A 14,968-nucleotide genomic window follows, 5' to 3' on the forward strand; every position below is an offset into this window, starting at 1 on the left:
TTAGCATACTGTAATATGTGATGTAGCATGCCTGTAGTATAACGTGCTGTATCGCACCTTTAGCATACTGTAATATGTGATGTAGCATTCCTGTAGTATAACATGTGCTGTGTTGCACCTGTAGCATACTGTAATATGTGATGTAACATGTTTGTAGTATAACATGTGCTGTGTTGCACCTGTAGCATACTGTAATATGTGATGTAACATGCCAGTAGTATAACATGTGCTGTGTCACATCTGTAGCATACTGTAATATGTGATGTAACATGCCTGTAGTATAACATGTGCTGTGTCACACCTGTAGCATACTGTAATATGCGATGTAACATGCCTGTAGTATAACGTGCTGTATCACACCTGTAGGATACTGTAATATGTGATGTAACATGTTTGTAGTATAACATGTGCTGTGTCACACCTGTAGCTTACTGTAATATGTGATGTAACTTACTAGTAGTATAACATGTGCTGTGTCGTACCTGTAGCATACTGTAATATGTGATGTAGCATAGTAGTAGTATAACATGTGCTGTGTCGCACCTGTAGCATACTGTAATATGTGTAGTAACATGCCTGTAGTATAACGCGCTGTATCGCACCTTTAGTATACTGTAATATGTTATGCAACATACCAGTAGTATAACATGTGCTGTGTCATACCTGTAGCATACTGTAATATGTGATGTAACATGCCAGTAGTATAACATGTGATGTGTCATATCTGTAGCATACTGTAATATGTTATGTAACATACCAGACGTATAACATGTGCTGTGTTGTACCTGTAGCATACTGTAATATGCGATGTAACATGCCAGTAGTATAACATGTGCTGTGTTGCACCTGTAGCATACTGTAATATGTGATGTAACATGCCTGTAGTATAACATGTGCTGTGTCACATCTGTAGCATACTGTAGTATGTGATGTAACATGCCTGTAGTATAACATGTGCTGTGTCACACCTGTAGCATACTGTAATATGTGATGTAACATGCCTGTAGTATAACGTGCGGTGTCACACCTGTAGGATACTGTAATATGTGATGTAACATGTTTGTAGTATAACATGTGCTGTGTCACTCCTGTAGCATACTGTATTTTTGTTATGTAACATACTTGTAGTATAACATTTGCTGTGTCGTACCTGTATCATACTGTAATATGTGATGTAACATACCAGACGTATAACATGTGCTGTGTCGTACCTGTAGCATACTGTAATATGTGATGTAACATACCAGTAGTATAACATGTGCTGTGTCACACCTGTAGCATACTGTAATATGTGATGTAACATACCAGTAGTATAGCATGTGCTGTGTCGTACCTGTAGCATACTGTAATATGTGATGTAACATACCAGTAGTATAACATGTGCTGTGTCACACCTGTAGCATACCGTAATATGTGATGTAGCATGCCTGTAGTATAACGTGCTGTGTCACACTTGTAGGCTACTGTAATATGTGATGTAACATGTTTGTAGTATAGCATGTGCTGTGTCACACCTGTAGCATACTGTAATATGTGATGTAACATACTAGTAGTATAACATGTGCTGTGTCGCACCTGTAGCATACTGTAATGTGTGATGTAACATGCCTGTAGTATAACGCGCTGTATCGCACCTTTAGTATACTGTAATATGTGATGTAACATGCCTGTAGTATAACGTGCTGTATCTCACCTTTAGTATACTGTAATATGTTATGTAACATACCAGTAGTATAACGTGCTGTGTCACACCTGTATATACTGTAATATGTGACGTAACATGCCTGTAGTATAATGTGCTGTATCGCACCTGTAGTATACTGTAGTATGTGATGTAACATGCCTGTAGTATAACGTGCTGTATCGCACCTGCAGCATACTGTAATATGTGATATAACATACCTGTGGTATAATGTCACACCTGTATCATACTGTAATATGTGATGTAGCATGCCTGTAGTATAATGTGCTGTATCTCATCTGTAGCATACTGTAATTTGTGATGTAACATACCTGTGGTATAATGTCACACCTGTAGCATACTGTAATATGTGATGTAACATACCAGTAGTATAACATGTGCTGTGTCGTACCTGTAGCATACTGTAATATGTGATGTAGCATGCTTGTAGTATAACGTGCTGTATCGCACCTGTAGCATACTGTAATTTGTGATGTAACATGCCTGTAGTATAACATGTACTGTGTCGTACCTGTAGCATCCTGTAATATGTGATGTAACATGTCTGTAGTATAACGTGCTGTGTCACACCTTTAGCATACTGTAATATGTGATGTAGCATGCCTGTAGTATAACGCGCTGTATTGCACCTTTAGTATACTGTAATATGTTATGCAACATACCAGTAGTATAACATGTGCTGTGTCATATCTGTAGCATACTGTAATATGTTATGTAACATACCAGACGTATAACATGTGCTGTGTTGTACCTGTAGCATACTGTAATATGCGATGTAACATGCCAGTAGTATAACATGTGCTGTGTTGCACCTGTAGCATACTGTAATATGTGATGTAACATGCCTGTAGTATAACATGTGCTGTGTCACATCTGTAGCATACTGTAGTATGTGATGTAACATGCCTGTAGCATAACATGTGCTGTGTCACACCTGTAGCATACTGTAATATGTGATGTAACATGCCTGTAGTGTAACGTGCGGTGACACACCTGTAGGATACTGTAATATGTGATGTAACATGTTTTTAGTATAACATGTGCTGTGTCACACCTGTAGCATACTGTATTTTTGTTATGTAACATACTTGTAGTATAACATTTGCTGTGTCGTACCTGTATCATACTGTAATATGTGATGTAACATGCCAGTAGTATAACATGTGCTGTGTCACACCTGTAGCGTACTGTAATATGTGATGTAACATACCAGACGTATAACATGTGCTGTGTCGTACCTGTAGCATACTGTAATATGTGATGTAACATACCAGTAGTATAACATGTGCTGTGTCACACCTGTAGCATACTGTAATATGTGATGTAACATACCAGTAGTATAGCATGTGCTGTGTCGTACCTGTAGCATACTGTAATATGTGATGTAACATACCAGTAGTATAACATGTGCTGTGTCACACCTGTAGCATACAGTAATATGTGATGTAGCATGCCTGTAGTATAACGTGCTGTGTCACACTTGTAGGATACTGTAATATGTGATGTAACATGTTTGTAGTATAGCATGTGCTGTGTCACACCTGTAGCATACTGTAATATGTGATGTAACATGCCTGTAGTATAACGCGCTGTATCGCACCTTTAGTATACTGTAATATGTGATGTAACATGCCTGTAGTATAACGTGCTGTATCTCACCTTTAGTATACTGTAATATGTTATGTAACATACCAGTAGTATAACGTGCTGTATCGCACCTGTAGTATACTGTAGTATGTGATGTAACATGCCTGTAGTATAACGTGCTGTATCGCACCTGCAGCATACTGTAATATGTGATATAGCATACCTGTGGTATAATGTCACACCTGTATCATACTGTAATATGTGATGTAGCATGCCTGTAGTATAATGTGCTGTATCTCATCTGTAGCATACTGTAATTTGTGATGTAACATACCTGTGGTATAATGTCACACCTGTAGCATACTGTAATATGTGATGTAACATACCAGTAGTATAACATGTGCTGTGTCGTACCTGTAGCATACTGTAATATGTGATGTAGCATGCTTGTAGTATAACGTGCTGTATCGCACCTGTAGCATACTGTAATATGTGATGTAACATGCCTGTAGTATAACATGTACTGTGTCGTACCTGTAGCATCCTGTAATATGTGATGTAACATGTCTGTAGTATAACGTGCTGTGTCACACCTTTAGCATACTGTAATATGTGATGTAGCATGCCTGTAGTATAACGTGCTGTATCGCACCTGTAGCATACTGTAATATGTGATGTAGCATGCTTGTAGTATAACGTGCTGTATCGCACCTGTAGCATACTGTAATATGTAATGCAAGATGCCTGTGGTATAACATGTGCTGTGTCACATCTGTAGCATACTGTAGTATGTGATGTAACATGCCTGTAGTATAACATGTGCTGTGTCACACCTGTAGCATACTGTAATATGTGATGTAACATGCCTGTAGTGTAACGTGCGGTGTCACACCTGTAGGATACTGTAATATGTGATGTAACATGTTTGTAGTATAACATGTGCTGTGTCACACCTGTAGCATACTGTATTTTTGTTATGTAACATACTTGTAGTATAACATTTGCTGTGTCGTACCTGTATCATACTGTAATATGTGATGTAACATGCCAGTAGTATAACATGTGCTGTGTCACACCTGTAGCGTACTGTAATATGTGATGTAACATACCAGACGTATAACATGTGCTGTGTCGTACCTGTAGCATACTGTAATATGTGATGTAACATACCAGTAGTATAACATGTGCTGTGTCACACCTGTAGCATACTGTAATATGTGATGTAACATACCAGTAGTATAGCATGTGCTGTGTCGTACCTGTAGCATACTGTAATATGTGATGTAACATACCAGTAGTATAACATGTGCTGTGTCACACCTGTAGCATACAGTAATATGTGATGTAGCATGCCTGTAGTATAACGTGCTGTGTCACACTTGTAGGATACTGTAATATGTGATGTAACATGTTTGTAGTATAGCATGTGCTGTGTCACACCTGTAGCATACTGTAATATGTGATGTAACATGCCTGTAGTATAACGCGCTGTATCGCACCTTTAGTATACTGTAATATGTGATGTAACATGCCTGTAGTATAACGTGCTGTATCTCACCTTTAGTATACTGTAATATGTTATGTAACATACCAGTAGTATAACGTGCTGTATCGCACCTGTAGTATACTGTAGTATGTGATGTAACATGCCTGTAGTATAATGTGCTGTATCGCACCTGCAGCATACTGTAATATGTGATATAACATACCTGTGGTATAATGTCACACCTGTATCATACTGTAATATGTGATGTAGCATGCCTGTAGTATAATGTGCTGTATCTCATCTGTAGCATACTGTAATTTGTGATGTAACATACCTGTGGTATAATGTCACACCTGTAGCATACTGTAATATGTGATGTAACATACCAGTAGTATAACATGTGCTGTGTCGTACCTGTAGCATACTGTAATATGTGATGTAGCATGCTTGTAGTATAACGTGCTGTATCGCACCTGTAGCATACTGTAATATGTGATGTAACATGCCTGTAGTATAACATGTACTGTGTCGTACCTGTAGCATCCTGTAATATGTGATGTAACATGTCTGTAGTATAACGTGCTGTGTCACACCTTTAGCATACTGTAATATGTGATGTAGCATGCCTGTAGTATAACGTGCTGTATCGCACCTGTAGCATACTGTAATATGTGATGTAGCATTCCTGTAGTATAACATGTGCTGTGTCGTACCTGTAGCATACTATAATATGTGATGTAGCATGCTTGTAGTATAACGTGCTGTATCGCACCTGTAGCATACTGTAATATGTAATGCAAGATGCCTGTGGTATAACATGTGCTGTGTCACACCTGTATATACTGTAATATGTGATGTAACATGCCTGTAGTATAACATGTACTGTGTCGTACCTGTAGCATCCTGTAATATGTGATGTAACATGTCTGTAGTATAACGTGCTGTGTCACACCTTTAGCATACTGTAATATGTGATGTAGCATGCCTGTAGTATAACGTGCTGTATCGCACCTGTAGCATACTGTAATATGTGATGTAGCATGCTTGTAGTATAACGTGCTGTATCGCACCTGTAGCATACTGTAATATGTAATGCAAGATGCCTGTGGTATAACATGTGCTGTGTCACACCTGTATATACTGTAATATGTGATGTAACATACCTGTGGTATAATGTCACACCTGTAGCATACTGTAATATGTGATGTAACATATCTGTGGTATAACAGTTGGTGTGACATATCCGCAGTATAATCTTTGATGTGACAAATCAGAATTTTATTTTTGTTTTTCCGGAGATGAATGTTTTTGGAATGTAATTGGTGAATGCTGCTGACATATCGGGCTGGATTACTCTCCGGTGACAGATGTAAATTGGATACAGGCACTTTGTATCCTCTCTATCTCCATGAATTATAAATTCTCCTGCCGAACGGGAAAGAATTCAATGTCACGCAGCTTTTTAGCCATGATTAAATACAAGACTTTTTCACGCTGAGAGCAGGCGGGGGTCGGAATACTTGACCTACACAACAGCTGATGGAGCAATCCTATCTGCATGTCCATGGCTGGCTGCAGCAACACAGACTGAACCAAAATACAGGAGAGAGGATGCGAGCCGGGAGAGGGGCTGTCACCCAGCCAAATGGACGCTGCAGCACAGGATGCCGAGTGCCAGCAAGACAGCTTTCACCCAAACGTTAGCAGCCTGGACTAATGCTACTCTGCCCAGAGTCCTCTGGACGGGACTAGATATACCCAATATGAAAATGGTGACATTTCTGTGGAGTCGAATTTCTGCCAGAACTGATAGAAGCCTCAGCTGCTCCCTGGATGCTTATATGCAAACTGGACAACTGGAGCCTCCATCACTGCGAGAGAAGACTGATGAGAGTCTAGATATAGAGTATAATGCAGGATGTAACCCAGGATCACTAATGCATGTACACAGTGACTCCACCAGCAGAATAGTGAGCACAGCTCTGGAGTATAATACAGGATGTAACTCAGGATCAGTGCAGGATAAGTAATGTATGTACATAGTGACTCCACCAGCAGAATAGTGAGTGCAGCTCTGGAGTATAATGCAGGATGTAACCCAGGATCAGTAATGTATGTACACAGTGACTCCACCAGCAAAATAGTGAGTGCAGCTCTGGAGTATAATATGGGATGTAACTCAGGATCAGTGCAGGATAAGTAATGTATGTAGATAGTGACTTCACCAGCAGAATAGTGAGTGCAGCTCTGGAGTATAATACAGGATGTAACCCAGGATCAGTAATGTATGTACACAGTGACTCCACCAGCAGAATAGTAAGTGCAGCTCTCGAGTATAATACAGGATGTAACTCAGGATCAGTACAGGATTAGTAATGTATGTACACAGTGACTCCACCAGCAGAATAGTGAGTGCAGCTCTGGAGTATAATATAGGATGTAACCCAGGATCAGTACAGGATAACTAATGCATGTACATCGTGACTTCACCAGCAGAATAGTGAGTGCAGCTCTGCAGTATAATGCAGGATGTAACTCAGGATCAGTACAGGATAAGTAATGTATGTACACAGTGACTCCACCAGCGGAATAGTGAGTGCAGCTCTGGAGTATAATATAGGATGTAACCCAGGATCAGTACAGGATAAGTAATGTATGTACACAGTGACTCCACCAGGAGAATAGTGAGTGCAGCTCTGAGGTATAATACAGGATGTAACTCAGGATCAGTACAGGATAAGTAATGTATGTACATAGTGACCCCACCAGCAGAATAGTGAGTGCAGCTCTGCAGTATAATACCAAATGTAATTTAGGATCAGTTCAGGATAATTAATATAATATACGATAGTTTTTCTATACATATACCTACTGTAAGTCGTCTATTATCCCAGTAGGCAGACCCATTTACAGATGGCATTCATCTTTGAATACTTTCATCTACTATACATTGGTATCATTTTGTCTTTGTTGAATCTTCTTTAGCCAATGATGCTACATTCAGAAGATGAGGGCAGGCAGATGGAGATTTGTGGGCCGGTTATGTCAACCAGAGTAAGAAAAGACAGCGCACTTTGAGGTTCTTACACACAAAATCATACAAAAAAGATTTCTTTATTAAATATACATTATTTACAGCTCCTTATGTCTGTACAACAGTAAGAATAGAAAATAAAGAGAAATTGTTCTGTGCCAAGACATGTTACATCGTCTATAAATCTCTTTTTGCACTGAGTGTTGTCTTAACAAGAAAACCCTTTAGTAGAACAAAGCATGGAAGTAAAGAAATATCAAAGCGTCCGCATGGAGAATGATCATTGAATTAAGCAGGTGGAGATATCACCCTTAATCTAATATCCCTGGGGAGCTTATATTAAAGGATTTGGGTAACAAAATAGCGCTGCTCTTGGCAGAGGGGGCACATACTTATGCCACTCTAAGGTTTTATTCATTCTTTTAGATTGATTTTTCCTGTTGTGGTTGGATATGATATAACATGGAAATATTTTGGGTGGTATAAGGGGTGCAGATAGAAGACGGGGTGCCTAGAAGAAGACTCAACATGGTGGAACCTACCATTCCTGGTGCTTTTTTATTGTATGGCAACTAAACATCTCTTGAAGAAGAAGTGCTGATGCTTATTGCCCTGGAACACATCTCATTAGTTGTAGTAAAAAGTGAGGTGACTCTCATATCAGTATCTTTAACATTTATCTCCTGCGATTGAGGTGCTACATCGTCTACATTATTGGTCCCTCAACTTGTGGCTCTTTTGCGGTTGTCAAACTGCAACTTCAAGTATGATGGGAGTTGCAACTATGAAACAGCTTGAGATCCATGATTAAAAGGACATCCATCAGCATCTGGGCTGCTACTAAGCCAGTAGCATGACAGAGACATTAACATGGTGGACATGCTATAAATACCTTTCCCACTGCTCGGGCAGCCTCAGGAGCCCCCACATCATCTTTCTAAGCCACTGCATGTTGTATGCAAATGATGCCAATGTCAACTGATGAGAGGTTCATTGCTCCATAGCGGCTGGGATTTCTGCACTAAGCGATCGTCAACCAGTAGCCAATGGCTTTTGATTGATGGCTCTGTTATGCCTCTAGTAGCAAATCATGAGCCAGGGTGAGGGGTTGACGACCATATTCATAAGCTGAGCCAACGTCAACACCCAACAAGCCTGGGCAGATACTGGGGCCTACTGAGCTTGGGGGGCCTCCTCAGGGGTGGGATTGATCCAGCCCTTGTTCTTTGAAATTAATTATATCTACGTCTTAAAGATTCGAATACAATTGACTAAAACAGCAACATGGCAGGAAAACAAGTGTTTCCTGCTCCACAGTCCGGCACCCTCTCTGTTATACGGGTGGAATGATGATGGCATCACTCTTTCTGCATTGTTTCGCACCATCCTGACCAGAAAAGGTCAAGGAGGATGGAGGACGGAGGACGCGATCCAAGCACGATGAAGTAGGTGAGTGAATATATTACTTTACCGATGGCCCTATAAATGACTCAGGAGACCCATTGTGACTCAAGGGCCCATGTAAGGTATGTTTATAAGGTTCCCAGCGTATTACAGAAGACGTCACAGTCTGCAGCTATGGTCTGGGGGAGTAATGTTTCTACTTGTGGAGACCACTATTAAAAGTTTGGACATTGACTTTTTGGGAAGCTACCTTCCAATGGGTGGCACTGCATAGGCATTATACCATCTGCATTCTGCATACCCACAATTCTGTGCAGTGCACATAGTAATATCAATAATGAGCTGCCTAGTTCACATTTGCCCTACTCTTGCTTATCTCTGCAGCAGCTCTTCTACCTGTATCACGTCCGTTTCCATGGAGAGCTGGCAGTGCATGCGTATTGCAGCTCCATTCATTTCAATAGGCTGATGGAAATAGCTGAGGGCTGCAGAGGTGAGCTGAAGTGAGGCAAATTACACCCCTATTCCCAGCAGCCAGGCCCCCATCGATCTACCAGTTTACACCCTTTCAGCTAAATGTTTGTCAACTTCCAGGAATACCCCTTTAAAGCGGTTCTCCAGGACTTGAAAAAAATGTTAATGCATAAGGAGTGTCATAAAAAATCCATCCTTACCCCATTAAATGGCCCCCTGGTCCAACAGAAGAGCCCCAGTTCCCACCCCCAGAAGAAGCTGTAGCAGTCACATGCCATTGACCGATCACACAGTTACAGGCTTCAGCGATGATAATGACCGATGACCACTGAAGCCGATGATAGCTGAGCGGTCACATGCACAATCAATGACATATGTTTGCCGTAGTTCCTTTTGGGATTGGAGAGGTAGGGACCAGGGCTCCGTGCTTTATTGGGGTTGGGGAAGGGGCACATAAAGGGGTTGAGTCAAGTTTAACATCATAAAGTTTCTGTTTTAGTGGGGATCTGACTGCTGGGACCCCCACTGACCCTGAGAATGAGGGTCCTGAAGATCCCCACATGTATGGAGCAGAGGCCACTTATGTGCTCTACCACTCCATTCATTTCAATGAGAGCACCAGAGATTGTCGAACATTTATACTTGGCAACATACTTCCGTGACCTCCGCTCCATTTATATGGAGACCTACAGGACCCCCATCGTGGAGTCCCAGGGGTTGGACCTCCATCGATTTATAAAGTTATCCTATCCTGTGGAAGGGGGGTAAATTTATAACTTGGCAGAAACCCTGTAAAGAGGTCGATGTGCATATTTTTTTCGATTCTGAATTCCTTGGTTTATATATATATATATATATATATATATATATATATATATGTATATACACTAGCTGATATACCCGGCTTCGCCCGAGTTAATTTGGTACTGGTGTTTATCTGGTGGTCACATGGAAATCTTATGAAGTCGTGGTTACTTTGGAGATACCGGAAAAACGTATGTTCACCATTTTGCATAGTTCTCTGCGTTACCCAAGAAACACCACGGGAGGTAACCATGCGACGCTTCCTTTAAATAAAATGACATTAGGAAGTGAGAGAATTAGATTCCATACGTAAAATGTGGAAGCTAATTCTTTTGCGCTAGAATTGAATATTCGAGTTAGGACCAATAAGCTTTTCCTATTCATGACATAATCAATGCCCGTGCCAAATTTCAAGTTTCTATGACATCGGGAAGTGAGAGAATTAGATTCTGTATGTAAATATGGACGCTAATTCTTTTGCGCATAGAATTGAATAATCGAGTTGGGACCCATCAGCTTTTCCTATTTATGACATAATCAATGCTCGTGCCAAATTTTAAGTTTCTATGACATTGGGAAGTGAGAGATTTAGATTACGTACGTTAAATTTTGACGCTAATTCTTTTGCGCTAGAATTGAATAATCGAGTTGAGACCCAATTACTTTTCCTATTTTGGAGATAATCTATGCTTGTGCCAAAATTCATGTTTCTACGACATCGGGAAGTTGGAGAACTTTTGGCGAGTCAGTCAGTCAGTGAGTCAGTGAGGGCTTTCAGCTTTATATATATAGACTAGCTGATATACCCGGCTTCGCCCGAGTTAATTTGGTACTGGTGTTTATCTGGTGTTCACACGGAAAATCTTATGAAGTCGTGGTTACTTTAGAGATACTGAGGAAAAACATATGTTCACCATTTTGCATAGTTCTCTGCGTTACCCGGGAAACACCACGTGGAGGCAACCATGCGACATTTCCTTTATATAAAAAGACATCAGTAAGTGAGAGAATTAGATTACATACATAAAATTTGGACACTAATTCTATTGCGCATAGAATTGAATAATCGAGTTGGGACCTATGAACCTTTCCTATTTATGACATAATCAATGCTCGTGCCAAATTTCATGTTTCTATGACATCAGGAAGTGAGATTTAGATTATGTACGTAAAATTTGGACGCTAATTCTTTTGCGCATAGAATTGAATAATGGAGTTGGGACCCATTAGCTTTTACTATTTATGACATAATCAATGCTCGTGCCAAATTTCCCGTTTCTATGACACCGAAAAGTGAGAAAATGACATTCCACACGTAAAATTTGAACGCTAATTCTTTTGCCCATAGAATTGAATAATCGAGTTGGGACCCATTAGCTTTTCCTATTTATGACATAATCAATGCCCGTGCCAAATTTCCCGTTTCTATGACACCGGAAAGTGAACAAATTACATTCGGCATGTAAAATTTCGACGCCAATTCTTTTGCGCTAGAATTGAATAATCGAGTTGGGACCTATTAACTTTTCCTATTTATGACATAATCAATGCTCGTGCCAAATTTCACGTTTCTATGACACCGGAAAGTGAAGAAATTACATTCCGCACGTAAAATTTGGACGCTAATTCTTTTGCGCATAGAATTGAATAATCGAGTTGGGACCCATTAGCTTTTCCTATTTATGACATAATCATTGCTCGTGCCAAATTTCACGTTTCTATGACACCGGAAAGTGAAAAAATTACATTCTGCACGTAAAATTTCGAGGCCAATTCTTTTGCACTAGAATTGAATAATCGAGTTGGGACCCATTAGCTTTTCCTATTTATGACACAATCAATGCTCGTGCCAAATTTCACGTTTCTATGACACCGGAAAGTGAGAAAATTAGATTCCGTACGTAAAATTTGGACGCTAATTCTTTTGCGCATAGAATTGAATAATCATGTTGGGACCCATTAGCTTTTCCTATTTATGACATAATCAATGCTCCTGCCAAATTTGAAGTTTTTATGACATTGGGAACTGAGAGATTTAGATTACGTACGTTAAATTTCGACGCTAATTCTTTTGCGCTAGAATTGAATAATCGAGTTGGGACCCAATTCCTTTTCCTATTTTGGAGATAATCTATGCTTGCGCCAAAATTCATGTTTCTACGACATCGGGAAGTTGGAGAACTTTTGGCGAGTCAGTCAGTGAGTCAGTGAGTCAGTCAGTGAGTCAGTGAGGGCTTTCAGCTTTATATATATATATAGATTCTTCGAGTCCCAAAATACCCCCTTTAAGGGAAAATACTCCTTAACCCCTTAGTGACATGACCTATTTTGAACCTAGCAACGCAATGATTTTGGAAGGATTTTTGGGATGAATCTCCACACTTTAAAAGCCGTAACTTTTTTCTATTTTCTCTATGATTTCTTGTGTTTTATGTGACGCGCTGCAGTTTTTATGGGTACAATTTTTTGAGTACATATGATTGATTACACATTTTTGGGAGGGCAGGGTGAAAAATACCTCAATGCTTCCATTTTTTTTTTGCATTTTTTTTTAGAAAGTTAATAATGCAGCATAAACAACGTGATACGTTTCTTCTGCAGGTTGGTACAATTACGACAACACCAAAATTATACTGTGTATATATATATATATTTTAGGCTTTTACACTTTTGCATATAAAACCGCTTTTTTTAGAAATCTTTTTTTGGGGGGCATTGCTGCATTTAAAGTCCCATAACTTTTGTATTTTTCTATTCCCCCATGGGGGCTTGTTTTTTGTGTTCCATTGGTACCCTTGTATCATGTACATACCAGTTTTTTGAACACTTTTAGGGCTCAGTCAGACGGGCGTTTCTTCGCGCGATTTGCGCATGTGCATGTGTCCGGCGATTTTATAAAACCATTGCTTTGCAATGGTATCGGATACATGAGCGCTTTTTATGCGCTCACCGGGACAAGGTGAGTATATATATTTTTTTATTTTTACACATTTCTGGATGAATTGCAGGGAAGGGCTTATATATTTAAGCCCTTCCCGACAATTCATCGTGAGATCGCCCGCAGCGCATTGCTTTCAATGGAGCCGGCTGTATTGCCAGCTCCATTGAATTCAATGCGCTGGACAGATCCGGCCCGTTTCTATTGAAACGCGGCTAGGAGCAGTTTTTTCGGGCGATTTTTCGGCCCCGATCACGCGATTTGCGGATGCGCATTCGTCATGCGATCCGCAAATCGCGGGAAAAAACGCCCGTGTGACTAAGGCCTTATTGTGTTTTTGGGGAGGTGAAATGAACAAAATAACTATTTTGGTTCAATTTTTTTTAGGGTTTTTTTTCAAAGTTTTTTTTCTGTGTAGGATAAACTGTGTACCATTGATTGTACAGGTTGTTATGAACGTGGAGATACCAAATGTGCATTTTTAATAATTTTGTTTCTAAAGAGGGGAAAGTGGGAAAAAAAGGTTTTTCTTTTACTACAAATTTTTTACACTTTTTAATTTTTTTATTTTTTTTTACACATGGGGACTTAAACCTGTGATCATGTGATTTCTATGATTTATACATTGCAGTGTGTCTGTACTGCATTGTATTATCGCTACTGCTAGTGATCATAGGCTGTGGCAGACCTGGGTGCCAGGCAATGACATCCAGTTGCCATAGTAAACCATTCACTCTCTGGGATGACATTGCAGTGGGCCAATGATGCCACAAAGGAACTGTGCTCCCCTCTCTGAACCTCTTTAAATGCTGCAATCAATATTGATCATAGCATGTAAGAAGTTAACAGCAGGGATCAGTGTGCTCACTGATCCCTGCTATGCAGTGGGAGGCCGGCTGTCAGTCACAGCCTGGTCCCACTGTGGATGGCACGGGCTCAGCTTCTAAGCCTATGCCATACACAGAATGTAGGTTTACATCTTGTTGCCTTAAATACCGGGCAGCCAGGATGTAAACTTACGTCCAGTGTCATTAAAGGGTTAAAAAAGTTTTTCCATTGCCTAAAATTGCTTCACAACCCCTCTGTCCTTCCTATTTGCTGCTGACCAGGACAGGTGACTGCAGCAGTCAATCACTGTCTACAGAAGTCCTGGTCAGCAGCAAATAGGAAGGACAGAGGGGTTGTGAAGCAATTTTAAGTTGTGGCAAAACCCTTTTAAAGGGATTGTCCGCCCTTGAATAATATCTTCTTTTCTTTTACCTCTGCCTGGATATAAAATCCTGTGCGGATGTATTTCTGCCTATTTCTTTATCTGGGTCACAGTTCCTAATTTCTGATTCAGAGCTCCAAATCCCCTACATTGACAAAAAAAAAGATAACATGCAGGTAGCCTGCAATCACCACTAGGGGGAGCTCAGGAATTTAGTTGTAAAACAGTGAGCTCCCCCTAGTGGCGGTCATAGGCAGACAGAATGTTATCAGGCAACTTTGTCTATGCAGGGGATTTGGAGTTCTGGGTCAGATACATTTGTGGGTTTG

The sequence above is a fragment of the Eleutherodactylus coqui genome, chromosome 8, assembly GCF_035609145.1.
Source record: "Eleutherodactylus coqui strain aEleCoq1 chromosome 8, aEleCoq1.hap1, whole genome shotgun sequence".
Taxonomy (NCBI): domain Eukaryota; kingdom Metazoa; phylum Chordata; class Amphibia; order Anura; family Eleutherodactylidae; genus Eleutherodactylus; species Eleutherodactylus coqui.